The sequence below is a fragment of the Metopolophium dirhodum genome, chromosome 8 (assembly GCF_019925205.1).
Source record: "Metopolophium dirhodum isolate CAU chromosome 8, ASM1992520v1, whole genome shotgun sequence".
Lineage (NCBI taxonomy): Eukaryota > Metazoa > Arthropoda > Insecta > Hemiptera > Aphididae > Metopolophium > Metopolophium dirhodum.
Window position 1 is genome coordinate 34,589,421 of NC_083567.1, and position 14,436 is coordinate 34,603,856.

General features: G+C 28.1%; 2 non-coding genes across 2 annotated transcripts; both read left to right on the top strand.

The window, feature by feature from the left end:
- Positions 1 to 163, top strand: LOC132951516 (U1 spliceosomal RNA). The gene has a single exon (XR_009665344.1). It is a non-coding gene; the product is annotated as a U1 spliceosomal RNA (small nuclear RNA).
- Positions 164 to 4,314: 4,151 nt separating this feature from the next.
- LOC132951515 (U1 spliceosomal RNA) lies at positions 4,315 to 4,477 on the top strand. Its single transcript, XR_009665343.1, has one exon. It is a non-coding gene; the product is annotated as a U1 spliceosomal RNA (small nuclear RNA).
- Positions 4,478 to 14,436: the final 9,959 nt, after the last annotated feature.

A 14,436-nucleotide genomic window follows, 5' to 3' on the forward strand; every position in this document is an offset into this window, starting at 1 on the left:
ATACTTACTTGGTGTCGAGGTCAACCGTGATCAGCGCGGCGGTTCCTCCAGGATGAGACTTTCCCATTGCACACTGGGGACGGTTGAACCCTGCGAGTATCCCTTATGCGGATATCTCGGACACGTAATTTTTGGTAGCGGGACTGCGTTCGCGCCGTCCCTCGTGTAAATTTTGATATAATAATTTTTTAACGCACAATTTAGTTATATCATTGAATTTAGATTATATTCTAAAATCAATGGATGGTTATATAGATTATTCAACGTTGTGCACGATTTTAATTGTTGTTTACTCGTCGTAATATTATTTGATTGTAGTATACGATTACCCGTTGTGCCACGTTGTCAATTACCTGTGTAGTGTGTGTTCTACGTATATGTTACGAATTCGCAAGTGTTCAGTATACTACGTTAGTACGTTATAGATGAGTGTTCGAAAAACGTACTCTGACTGCGTGAGCGTAGTCGACATAATAACTTACTACACATAACATTATCATCAACACTGATAACGCATGACCGGCAGCTTCTATTGTATTATTAGTTAATTTCGTAATTACGCAACACATCAATCAATTTTAAGAGTAGATTAACACTGATATTATTTTAATTATTGTAAATCAATGAAGGTAATATTCTAGTTTTCTTATCTTAATTTCTCTTTAAAAATGCATCGTTCTTTAGAGTACCTAGTAAATTAGTATGAATATTATCATAAAAAGTCAGTATTTAACGTAAAATAACGATGAAATAGCTGTACTTATAACTTATTACTACTAACTTGGCGTGAATGACCTTACACTATTTTCTTGGCATAAAAAGTAAATACTGTTATCGAAATACAATCATTAAATAACAATTAATAGTTATGTATGATATTAATATTACTATTTATAGTAACAGTTGACTAAAGAAACCAAACTAGCTTCCGCCGATACAATTATTGAAAAAAGTCCCGTGAAAAACCGCACGGATTAATTGACAAACTGCCACCGGTAGCGTCTAGGTCGTTTGCTAGCAACTAGAACGTAAACTGTGCATCATAAAATTTTATTATTTTTGATCATAAACCTCAAATACATTTTTAAGTGGACAAATTACGAAGTTATGCATACTTGTATAATATAATATTTAGGTTAATTGTTAATATAATATTTAGGTTAATTGTTAATATAATATTTAGGTCATATTAATTGAGATTTCGGATTTGTATAATGATTAATGATTAGGTACCTACCTATTATCATTCATGTTTTGCTATGAATATAATATTTTCCTATAAAACACACTACACAGATATTGCTTTATAAAAGTAATAAATTAAATTACTATTTATCATTGCGTTTATGCCACATCCATCGAAATTCATATTGAAGTTTTAGTGCATTGTTTGCAGTTCGTTGTTTACTTTTTTTTCATATACATTTTTGTACGAGGCTAAGAAAAATATAATTACATATGTTATATATAACTAGATGATAAAATAATTGTTTTATTTTTAAATTATAAAAATTAGAATAACCAAATTTATAAGTACAAATAATAGGTATTGTAGTAGGTATATGTTTATCATATTATATAAGTATGATTAACATTTTACTCAAATCGTATTCTTAAAGCTTTATTTCAATTTTCAATTATATAACTGTGTAACTTTATATAAATTTTAAAAATTAAAACCAATCATAATAAATTAATAGTTAATACCTATATTAAATTAATAATAAATGTAAATTATTTGAATTAAGATTATTAAGTACATTCCTTAATAGTATCTATAAAACTACCTGTAATCATAATATTTGTTTACACTACCACTGTCCATCACCATTGGCGCAACTAGGGGGGGGCTTAACCCCCCCCCCCCTCAAATATCCCTTATTGATTTAGATATAGGTTATTTTAAATAAATAGTTTTGTAAGCCCCCCAGAATTTTAACCCTAGTTGCGCCTATGTCCATCACATGTATTACTTTTTTAATTCATAAATATTTTTGAACAGCAGGAAGTACAAATATTTATTTGGAAGTATTTGTTAAAAATTATATTAAAAATGTAATAATTATAATATAATAATTTATGATTTGATACTTTTTTGTGCAGTGTCTCTATAATAAGATATAATAGTTATAAACAATCTTAATATAGACTTACAATCTACTTAATAGTTTTTGTCATAGGTATCTTCGTATTCACAACCATCAAATTGTTTACGACAACCAACCAATGATATGTATAATACAGTTCAGTGCAACCAACACATGGCAATGATTCTTATTATAGTTTGTCTTATTCTATAACTCTATACGATTAAAAAATACCTCTTTTTTACTATCTATAGGTAAGTACATACCTATAGTTATATTTTTCTTCAATTCTTACAATATTGTAAAAAAATGTTTTTCCAAAAGAAAACTACAATACAAGTGTAATCTGCTTGAATCATTGATGGAAACAATGCAGTGAAATTCAATAGATAATTTGTATTGAATTTCAGAATGGATATTGCGATTTCAGGTGATATGTTATCTAATGAATAATGATTAATTATTCAATTTATTACTTTTATATAGCACTTAGCAAAATTATATTTTATAGAAAGATATTCATAGCAAAACATGGATGACTATTTATTATTTATCAATTTACAAATCCAAAATATCAATTAATACAACGTAAATGTTATTTGATACATATAAACAATATACATAAATTCGTAATTTCGACACTTAAAAATGTATGAGGTCATGATCAAAAATATTAAAATATATTAATATCAAAAATCATCTAAAATAGTATAAAATTGTAATTATTATGTGATACACAGTTTATTTTCTACGCAAACACCTATATAGCTACTGATGGCGCTACTGATGTACGTGTTTCCTCGGAACGTTTTTCGTAAATTAATTTTGGTCTTCTTGTCTCTAGTTTTCATTATGTTGGTCACATAAATTAATGGGTACAAATAAATTATTTATCACACTCAAAATTCTATTATTAATACATACCTACACATTTGAATAAATTATTATGACATACCACATACTGTATACCTATACAATATACATATTAATTATTATATACTATATTGTACATCGTTCATATTATTATATAATATTATCTTAGTTCCGCACAATAAAGTGTTTATAAAATTTTATCTACAGTTTAATATAAATGTCGTTAAATAAACTTCAACTTGGCAAATTTCTTATTACCATAGATAATATAGAATGGATATGACCTTAGATCATATACAATGGATAGAGCTACTGCCTAACTATTTGAAACCAATAACGGCGCGGTCCTGAATTAGACCGTATTTTATCAGTATAGTGTGGCGATTTGCTTACATTTCAATTATGTGATAAAAGTAAAAGTAATAAGTATTAACATAGAATATTCTATGGTATTAAGTAATAACGTATATTCATTATTTTAAATACTTGCAGTTACATACAATACATTTGACAACAATTGTATTCCCTGCAATGATAATTATTTATTTATTTCATTTCGTAACAGTATAATAATAATGTATTTAAATAATTTGTATCAAATAATATAGTTATACGGATCTTTTAGATAATTAGGTTAACCTATTCAAAATGTTATCTAATATTACAGTCGGACTTGGTGAACTCGAAGTTGAAGGGAGTATGGACCGGGAAAAAGTTCAAGGTATCGACGATTTCGAGTTAAAAAAGTTAACGTTAGTGATATTGTCTGTATAAATAGTTTTTCAGACGAAAATGTTTCAAAAATATCATATGGGTACCTAACCCTTCTACAAATTGGATATAGTCACACAGTCATACAGAGTATTTTTTTTCGATAACATATCTACAAACAATGAACAAACACAAAATATTTCAGTCGGTGTACAAGTACGACAATCTTATGTACAAACACAATATACGTTATTTCGTTCATTCAAAATATCTGTTGCGAATAAATACAGTTTGTCAAAACCATGTCGTTTATGGTACGACGTGACATGGAGCATTTATGTCGACTATCCGTGAATAAATGCGTAAAATCATTGCGAATGACAACTGTTGCGCTCATAGGGGGCGCTGCACATCGACCGACGTTTTAGACATGTGCCCGCCGTACCGTCTAGGTGTGTAACCGCGTCCTAGAAAACTCCATAAACATTTCGAATTTACCAAGACTGTCATAGACAACTGCGGGACCGGTTGCCGGTTAACATAGTTGACGGGCGACTGATGCGGTCGCCGGTAAGCTATGAGTGTGACCGCTTTGCGGTTGCTGGAGTACAGTATATATAGGCCCGAACCGCATCTCAACAGCATACTTACCTGGCGTGGAGGTCAACCGTGATCAATTCGGCGGTTCCTCCAGGGCGAGGCCGGTTCATTGCACATGGAATCGGTTGACCCCTGCGAGTATCCCTAATGTGGATACCTCGGGCGCAGAATTTTTGGTAGCTGGGACTGCGTACGCGCCGTCCCTAATTTCAAATTTTAAATACCAATTTTATTTTAAATCTCTGACCGGGGCTTGTACTGGTGTAGACGAAGATGCATGTCTATGAATTGGAGACGGCCAAACGCGGGACTTCTCTAACTCGTTCATGGTACAGACTTTCTAATAGTATAATACCTCTATATTACCATAATAATAATATTTTATTTATCACGGAAATAAATTCCAATTACAGTTTTTTTTATTTTTTTATAATATCTATCGTAGTATACATACTAAATATATTACCGTAATATGGGGCGACTTCGGACAATATCATATACACGTCTAATTAAAGTTGAAATCCACGTTCATTTCTATTATAACCTCCATAGAAAATAATATTTATCGACGACATAATATTGTCATACTTACCACATGCTATAGGGTGGTAAATACAAAAGATTCTGTTTTTGGATTTTTAAATTATATAACTGATAACAACTGTAGCACAACAACACATAGACATATTTGATAGCTGTTTTCGGTAATCTACTCGTCAGTGGTGGATCCAGGGGGGGGGGCAAAGGGGGAATCCCTCCAATCGCCTTAGTTTTCTTTTGTTTTACACTCTGTTTAGCCAATTTTGAAACTTTTTGTACTTTTGCTCTCCATGCCCCCCCAAAAAAATTAAGGCCTGGATCCGCCACTGCTACTAGTTAACTTGTTTGTATTAATTTGTATATGTACAAATTATTAAGTTATTTGATATCACATAGGATATCATAGGACAAGTAAAAACAGAAAACTAAAAATTAAATTTTAAGTTGACATTTTTATAGAAAAGTAAAGAATTATATTTTTAAAATATTAAATAAATTATGTTGTATTTGCGAAAAATGTATGGGTTTTTTTATTTCAATTTATTACACTTTTTAAAAAATAACTATATTGTCCAAAGTCAACCATTGTAATTATATCATAGGTTTTTAATGAAATCTAATATATGTGTCCGAAGTCACCCCTATATTTTGTGAATCACTCCGGACAAAATTCAACTCTTAAAAAAGTGTGAACTTTATGATTATTTTTCTGCTATAATATGGTTTCAACATACTTAATGACCACGGTATATTATTTTCATAATTTTAGAAACAATAATATATTGAGGTTAATTTTTTAAAAATCGTTCAAATCTGTCCAAATCAAGTCATCCCATTTTACGGTACCTACTTGTGCATAAGTACTTTTGTATTAAAATCATAGCAATCTATTTCATATATCTATCATAAATCATAATTCATAATAATTAATGAATGCTTTGATACAATATTGTTTATACTTTATTTAATATATTTCTATAAACACAAGTGATTTTATCCAAATGTGCATAATATTGTTGTTCTGTTGTAAGTACTTATATAATAGTATATAATATATTTTTTTTATTTTATTTCTAACTTAATATAATTGTATTATAATATATTATGAACAATTATCAAACAAACATTTGGTGAAAAAGTATCTACGGTTATTGGTTTTCGAGTTACATACACTTTGGTATGAATTCATTGATACTCATAAATCATAACGAAAAATAGACTAGAGCATAATGTACCTACTACATCCAAATATCCAATTTTTAATACACAGAAATTGGATTCAATCCTCACTAAAATTCGATTACCATTAGCGTGTTGAATTGCATATTCGACTATAAATAAGGCACTATCAATTGTTTATTTATATTTCAATAAAATTAGTACCTGTTAGTGGCCATTACTAACACATAATTCAATTTATAAAACAATCTTTGATGTAATAATAATTTTCGTGTTTCTATTAAATTATCATAGTAGGTAGGTATTGAATATTTATTAACATATTATTATTAACTGTTAAAATTATTTTATTTAATATGATGAGTATTATAGGTACATTCTAACATATACCTTCTAATGCGCGTTGAGTAATGTTACTAATGTACAATCATCTGTTAGTAGATTTTTTTAATTACCATGTTTAACATAATTGGCGAGATATAAATGATTTTCTGATATTCAAGCATCACACTGGCACTTGCCATTTTGTGTTAGATATATTATGAATACTGATTAATGACTAATTAATGCTTTAGACGTCAGAATTCAGTAATGTTCTACGTACCACCTATAGTAGCCAACAAATAAAGAATTTAGTGACTTATATGAACTAGAGATAACAATGATTACCACAGAATTTGGGTAGATGATTTCTAGACGTATTTATACTTTTCATCTCAATACTTATTACATCTCAGTAATATCTGTGTTATAGGCAACGGTTGTTATAAAGGTGATTCTAATGTAAACTTTCATGAGTTTATTATTTTTAGAAGCTCATTTTGCTCATTGAATGGTATATTAAATGTTAAAGAATTCAAGAAAATATAGACGGAAACCTGATTTTCCCTTATTTATAAATGTGTAGGCTATTCAACGCACATATTACAATCATATTAAAAATAATAGTAAAAAAGCATCTGCTGTACAAGTCACTGTATAATGGATGGTATTACTTTTAAATACAATGATATAGTATAATATAATTATATTATATTATATAATTTGTATGCGAAAAACGATTCTGAGCGGAGACGGTTTGTCAGTGTGGATATTTTATATTATATATTTTATATTGTTATTACTATTTTTAATACGGTATCCAAAAGTTGAATTAATATTATTAATTACAACAAAATAATTAAGATCGTTATTCTTGGTTATGTAATATTATTCAGATTCGAACATAAAATAACTATAAAAAAACTGTTTTTTTATATTTTTTGGTCACAGAATAACTTACTTACGTGGAACCTTGTTTTAAATTTTAAATACTTAGCTATAAAAGTTGAACATTTTATAAATGTTTAGCTACAAAATCATTTTTAAAAATGTTGTCAAAGATCAAACTCTAAATGCTTACAAAAAAAAAAATTGTGCCTATATATTTTTAATATTTTTAACTGTCATTGTAACAATATATTAGGAGCGTTGTATTAAATTGTCAAGCTTTTTGACACAACGAATACAATTTTATTGATATTTATAGAAAAAAAACTAAAAAAATTGGAAACTGAATTAATCAGTAGGTAAACAGCTCAAAACAAGTCTAAATATTTTTTAAATGTTATAGTGTATAGAAAATGCTAATATTAACATTCAATAAAAATGTCATGTTTCTATGGACATTTTTTTAGAGTTACCCCAAAAACCAATTGTCAAACACCAATTTTGCGTAAAAATTCCCGTTTTTCCTTAATTTTTATTTTGCTTTTCTCTGCGCTTTTGAAAACAATTGTTAATTTTAAATTGTTACGTTCTGAACGCACCAACTAGATCCCCATCGAAGAAGATACTGTTGAAGAAAATCGACAGTTTTACTGCCTCAAATAGTGATGACTGACACAATAATATAAAAATTAAAAAAAACCACACATTATCATCGCTCAGCTCAGAATCTAAACTAACATAAGTAAGACATTCAAGTATAAAAAGGGGGAAAGTAGGTAACCACTCTGCTGTACAGAAGGTGTCGAGTGTACCTCGTCATTATAAAGTGTAAGTCACTGTAACTTATGCGTCTTAGAATTAGAATTCAATGATAAATTATTGCATGTGGAAAACGATTCTGAGCAAAGACTGTCTGACTAATATTATTATTACTATTGGCCGTTCTTACGACAATGTCCGGTTAAGTGTCGGTTAAGACCATGCGGCAGAATTCTATCGGTAACATAAATTAAATTCTGCCGGTTAGCGTTATCAGACACGCAACCCGACATTGTAAGAACGGTCGTCCAAAGTGTATTTTATGAAAATATATTTATATTGCTGCTATTCAATTAATTTATTTCCATTGGTAATACAGTATGTTAAATTTAATTTTGCCGAAATAATTACGTGCATGCGCCAGCACCGCCCATTGAAAAATTTTAATTTTTTATTTCATCAATAATTAGCACGCAATTTGCATGAATTTACAAGACTAATTTTTTAATTCGCACGATATCAGTGTCTCCGGAATCGCAAAAATCAACGGCCGGCGCCGTCAAAACATTTCCAAAAAAAGGAATTTTTTTAAATTTTACATATCCTTCATTTAGCACGCATTTAGCATGAATTTGCACGACCATCGACGAAATCCGCATGATTTAACTTCCGTGCAATGTCGTCCCCAATAATTTGCTGAGCGAAAACGGTCAGTCAGCCTATGATGTTACCAAGTATATTTGATGATATTATTGTGAATAAAGTATTATAACCTATTTACGTGGAACCTTAATCTACCAAAAACCTAAATCTATTTTCTCAAAAGCACTTTTACTGTCCTAAAAGGTGATGACAGACACAAAAAAAAATAAAAAAAAAATAACACACATCATTAATCAAAATCAATACATTTATCGCTTCGCTCAGAATCTAAAACACACATCATTGTAAAATCAGTACATCTAAAATCTTAATATAAATATAAAGTCTAGTTGAATAAATAATCTATTTATAAATATAATTTATAAAAAAATGAACATTTTATTAATTTTAATAATTAATTATTAGCAACCAGCGGCGCACATACGGGGGGGGGGGGAGGGATGGGTTCAAACCTTCCCCAGGACTAAAATAAAAGAAGTTGTGATATTATTGCTGCATTTCTTATTATTAATCATTCGTGTATACACAAACATACGTCATAATAATATGACTATTGAGTATTGCCTATTGAGTATATACTATACTTTACCAACAACGAAAAAAGATTTCATAACGAAATTATGGTTGCCGTAAAATAGACATTTGATTGTACACAGTCAGTTGCGTGCGGACATAATTACATAAACTAGAATTTTTACTATAAATAATTAATATAAGTAATATAATATAAATAATATTCTGTACACACTTTATGTGCATATTAAATAGTATTTAACTGCCATGATTTATGTAAACCTTTGTATTTGTTTTGTTATTTTGCCTAAAAATATTTATACGTGTATTATGGTGTTTGATTGTTAGGAAAATGGGTAGTTTTAAATAGAATGTTAGGATAATTTACGTCACTGTTAGCAACTAAAAAAATAACTTCTTATAATTATTAATAAAAATAATAAAAAATAATTCCTGTCGTAATGATTGGAACGTGAACGAGGTTGCACGGAAATTTCGATCGTGCGGATATCGGCGATAGTCGTGCAAATTCATGCTAAATGCGTGCTCAATGAAGGATATGTAAAATTAAAACAAATTCCTTTTTTTTCGGAAATGTTTCGTCAGCATCTTCCGTTGATTTTTGCGATTTCGGGGACACTGATATCGTGCAAATTGCAAAATTAGTCATGCAAGTTCATGCAAATTGCGTGCTAATTATAAATGGGTTAAATTATAAATATTCAATGGGTGGTGCTGGCGCAACGCACGTGAAATAATTACATTTGAAAATGTCATATTATATGTACAAAATATAATAATATAGATTGTACGTTAAAAGTGTCAAGTACCTGCCCACGAATAATATATTTATTTCACAACATAATAACTTAAATCGTTATTTTTCGTATAAATATCAGATTCTAATTTTGTCCAAATTTGAAGTTAAAATGTTAATAAAAAAAACTGTGTTGATACATTTTTAAATTTTTTGGTTTTAGTATGAATATTTATACGAAACCTTGTAATATATTTTAAATCTTCATCTATACAAGTTGAACAAAACCTAATTAACATTTTTAATTTGATAAATGTTGTCAAAATTCAAACATTAAGTGCTTGTAATAAAAAAAATTTGCATATGTATTTTAAATATTTTTTAACTGTTATTGTATCAGGAGCCTTGTATTAAATTTTCATGCTTTTTGACCCAACGAATAAAATTGTATTGACATTTATAGAAAAAAAAATTGTAAATTTAAAATGTCCGTAAACAGCTCAAAATGTGTCAAAATATTTTTAAAATTTTATCAAGTATAGAAATTTATAAAATAAACATATGGTGGAAATTTCAATTATTTAGAGTTATTCATTTTTGAATTACAACAAAATAAGAAAATCGCTACATGTGAAATCGAGTAACCGTATAATGTTTTAAAAATGTGTTACTTCAAACACTCATAACAATTTGATTTACGCTCATTTTTTTTAATTTCCACCAACACCAACTTACGAGGAACCTTGTGTTATATTTTCAAGTATATTGATCAATCGAAAATATTTTTTACCTACATAAACTGACAACAATCGAACATTTTATATGTCTATAAATAGCTCAATATGAATAAAAATATTTTTTAAAAATTGAATGGTGTAAACAAATTGCTAATATAAACATTCAGTGAAAATTTCACGTATCTACGGTAATTTGTTTTAAGGTTACACAAAAAATCAAAATCGATTTTGTCGAAAACGTTTTTCCTTAATTTTTTTTTGGTTTTTTAGGCAAATTTGAAAACTATTGGGAATTTTAAATTTGAACTTCCCTAATGCACCAACTAGATTCACTTTACCATCGGAAAAGATACTGATAAGTTGAAAATCTAAGCATTATTTCGACTACTTATCGCGTACACAGACATAAAAAAAACAAATCATTGTAAAATAAATACATTCATCTTAAATAAAGTATAATACGATAGGGACATAGGGATAAAATTAGTTTCATCTATTTTGTAAAAATATAAAAATATTATACATATTTTGCACACTAATATAGACGTTATCTTCACAAAATGTACTTAAAAATGATGTCCATTTTCAGAAAAGAGTGCTGTTAAAGATGCAATTTTATATAAGTACTGGTAGATAAAACGAAAAATTATCACGATGTTTATATTATTGTTTTTGAGTTTTCACTTATACTTTCACCAATGTGAAACGTCAACTGTAGGTTGTAAGGAATTCAACTTTGATGACGACCTTATTAATAATAATTACCAATCCGGTCAAAGCTATATACAAACTAAAAAAAAAACGCATTATTGCATACCTACATGTAAGTCATCGATTACGAATAATGGTAAATAGTAAATACTATAATTATACAGTACCTATATAATAACATTATATTATAGTACAATATTCGGCAGTAGTATTAAACAATATCTACGCATATTATTATTATATATATTAATATATTACAGTATTTATAATCAATGTTATCGTAACGTGTTAATATAGTAAATAGTAAACATAATATATTATTATAATTTATAATTAAAAAATATTATACGTTTTTCGTTTTAAAAAAATAACAGATTTGTTATTAATAATCATGACATTAACACGGCAATAAAATAGTCTCGTTAACCTTCAGGGGTTCTACAAAAAGTGTTTTCATGTACTATACCTAAATTTCGCACTGGACCTATATACACGATGATGTCAAAATTCTTATGAGTTTTGCATGTACAGTTATTCATTTTTAAACTGGTTTTTAAATTTTGAACGAAGTGATTATTCCATATTGGTTTTCAAATTGTATTTTTTATAGAGATAATTTTTTAATTGCACAGTCATTTATTAATTTGAAATCCCAATTATACTCGATTAGTTAAGGCCATCGCATAACGCAAATTTCAACTCTGCATAATATACCCTGCAATCCCATATAATATAATATGCTGGCCCATCTATCGAGGGAGGGTGGTTAGGTTATAGGTTTAAACCCCTCCCACTAAAACGTTATGCGAAAACATTTTAACTTTTAATTATTTTTGAACAATTATTATTCATATTGATTATGGTTTATAAATATATACCTCCGCCTCGAATTTATTTCAGAGTACGTGATTAGTCCAAATAGAAAGAAAGTCAGATGAGATGAATTTAGGTAATTGATGTCTTTAGGGTAACTATATTTGCCATCAATCGAATATTTTTGATACGAGTTAATTTTTTATTAGACAATCGGGAGAATTAAAATGGGTGAGAGGTTAGTTAGGATATAGATCTGTATAGTCTTATAATTTATATTTTTGTTACTCGAAGTACTACTGCATTGACTCGTTTAATAGAAGGAAAGATGAATCCGTACCGGTTTTCGTACTTTCAGGACGTGCAAACAAGAAAATTGGCAATTTATTTTTACTTGATTGTTTGTGCCAAGTTTTTGGGCATATTCTCATTACAAACAACTTATGAATGCATGGTATACCGTTATTATAGATCATGGCTGCATACCAGTATTCAACAATATATTATAATATGTGCAACAGGTTTACTGGAAATCGGAATATTCCAATTTGTAAACAAACGGCTTTTGGCTGGTTTAAAATCAAGGGGATTATGAATGATTTATTCATCAAATGTCCTAGGGATTTTTTATCACATATATTTCTACAAGTGAACAACAATTATTGTATTTTAAACTTTATATTATTATTATTTATTATATAATCAGCAATTCACCGGGAAATGAACGACTAACGTAAATATATATGTTTGTTAATACTTATCGCTTATTGGTGTCTATAGCTCCGAGCTTCTGAAAAACATAAATTGTATCACTTTTTATTCCTTCAGGCATTTCGCGTAACAAAAGTTGTAATTATGAACAGTGAAAATAAATATATGACACTCTTGATTGAGGCGAAGTTAAGCGATAAAGATGCTGCTCAGTAGTACAGGCACAACCAAGATTATATTGTTCGTTGAAAAATAAGTAAGCGGAAAGATGATAATAATAATTTTTAAAAAGACATTACATAACATAAAATATAATAAGATATTAAGATATACATATATCAATAGATTTTAAATTAATCAAATATTGACGAAATAAAATATACGATAACTATATATTATACTGTCGATTTCACCTCCGACCACAGAAAAAGATTATTTTCAGTCAATGTGTTCAAACAAATTTTCATAATAAAATAATATTGTGAAGCCAAAACATAGTCGTGTAAGCATTTAAGTTATTTGTTGAAAATACTACAAATTTTTTTTAATACTATTTACAACAAATTAAATGTTTAATATTCAGTGATAAGTGATAACTGAGAAGTCTCAGAAACTCTTTCATTGTGAGCCTGGGGCTTTATGTCCGTAATGCCATTTTATCGTTATGCCACTACCGTCCATAGGACTAGATACCTATACCTTATTATTTGTCTCAATTTATGAAACAATAGAAAATACTTGATCTAATCCTAATACAATTTACATATTTGGCATACATTATGTTAATTGTATTGCTCTTGTATAGCTTTTTAAAACGATAATTTTTAATTAAAAATAATTAAGAAAATTAAATAATCATTCTAATAGACCACTGACCAGTTATATAATATATACCTATTACATTTAATATTTTTTATACGATAATGTATATTGTATACACATAGATAATTTTTTATACCTAGGTTTTAAATATTAACTTTCACAAAGTATGAAGTAAGAAAACTCAACATGCCATTTCCATAAAATAATATTTGAGAAATTGAGATTAATGATAAATTATAATTTAAAATGTAAATATCAGTTGACGGATTAATATTACGTACATAATTTAATATAAAAAAATAGTAGCATTGGAAATACTAAAATAAGGAGGATTTATGGATAATATAAGTATTGTATATTTGTATATATTATAATATCTGTATAGAAAATAATTGGTTGTAAATTTATCCGATCCACTTTTATTACCTAAAAAATTATTTTATAAATAAAACTTAATAATACGTCTCAACAAACAATAATTTGGAAGCCATATTTACTCGTATTGGGTAGTAAACGAATTACAATGATGTATTTTATTTATTATTATTTAGTACTTTTGCGACTGTTATCACCATTTGATTCAGTAAAAATGTTACAATCTTATTCTTTTAGGGTAATTTCTGGTAATGAATTGTATCTAGTTGGTACTTTATAGTACTACTAAAAAGAATAAAGTACCCAGTACTTTTATAATTATGTATATCATTATTTTCTGCGCACAATTACATTTTTAAATATTTAGAATTAGCTG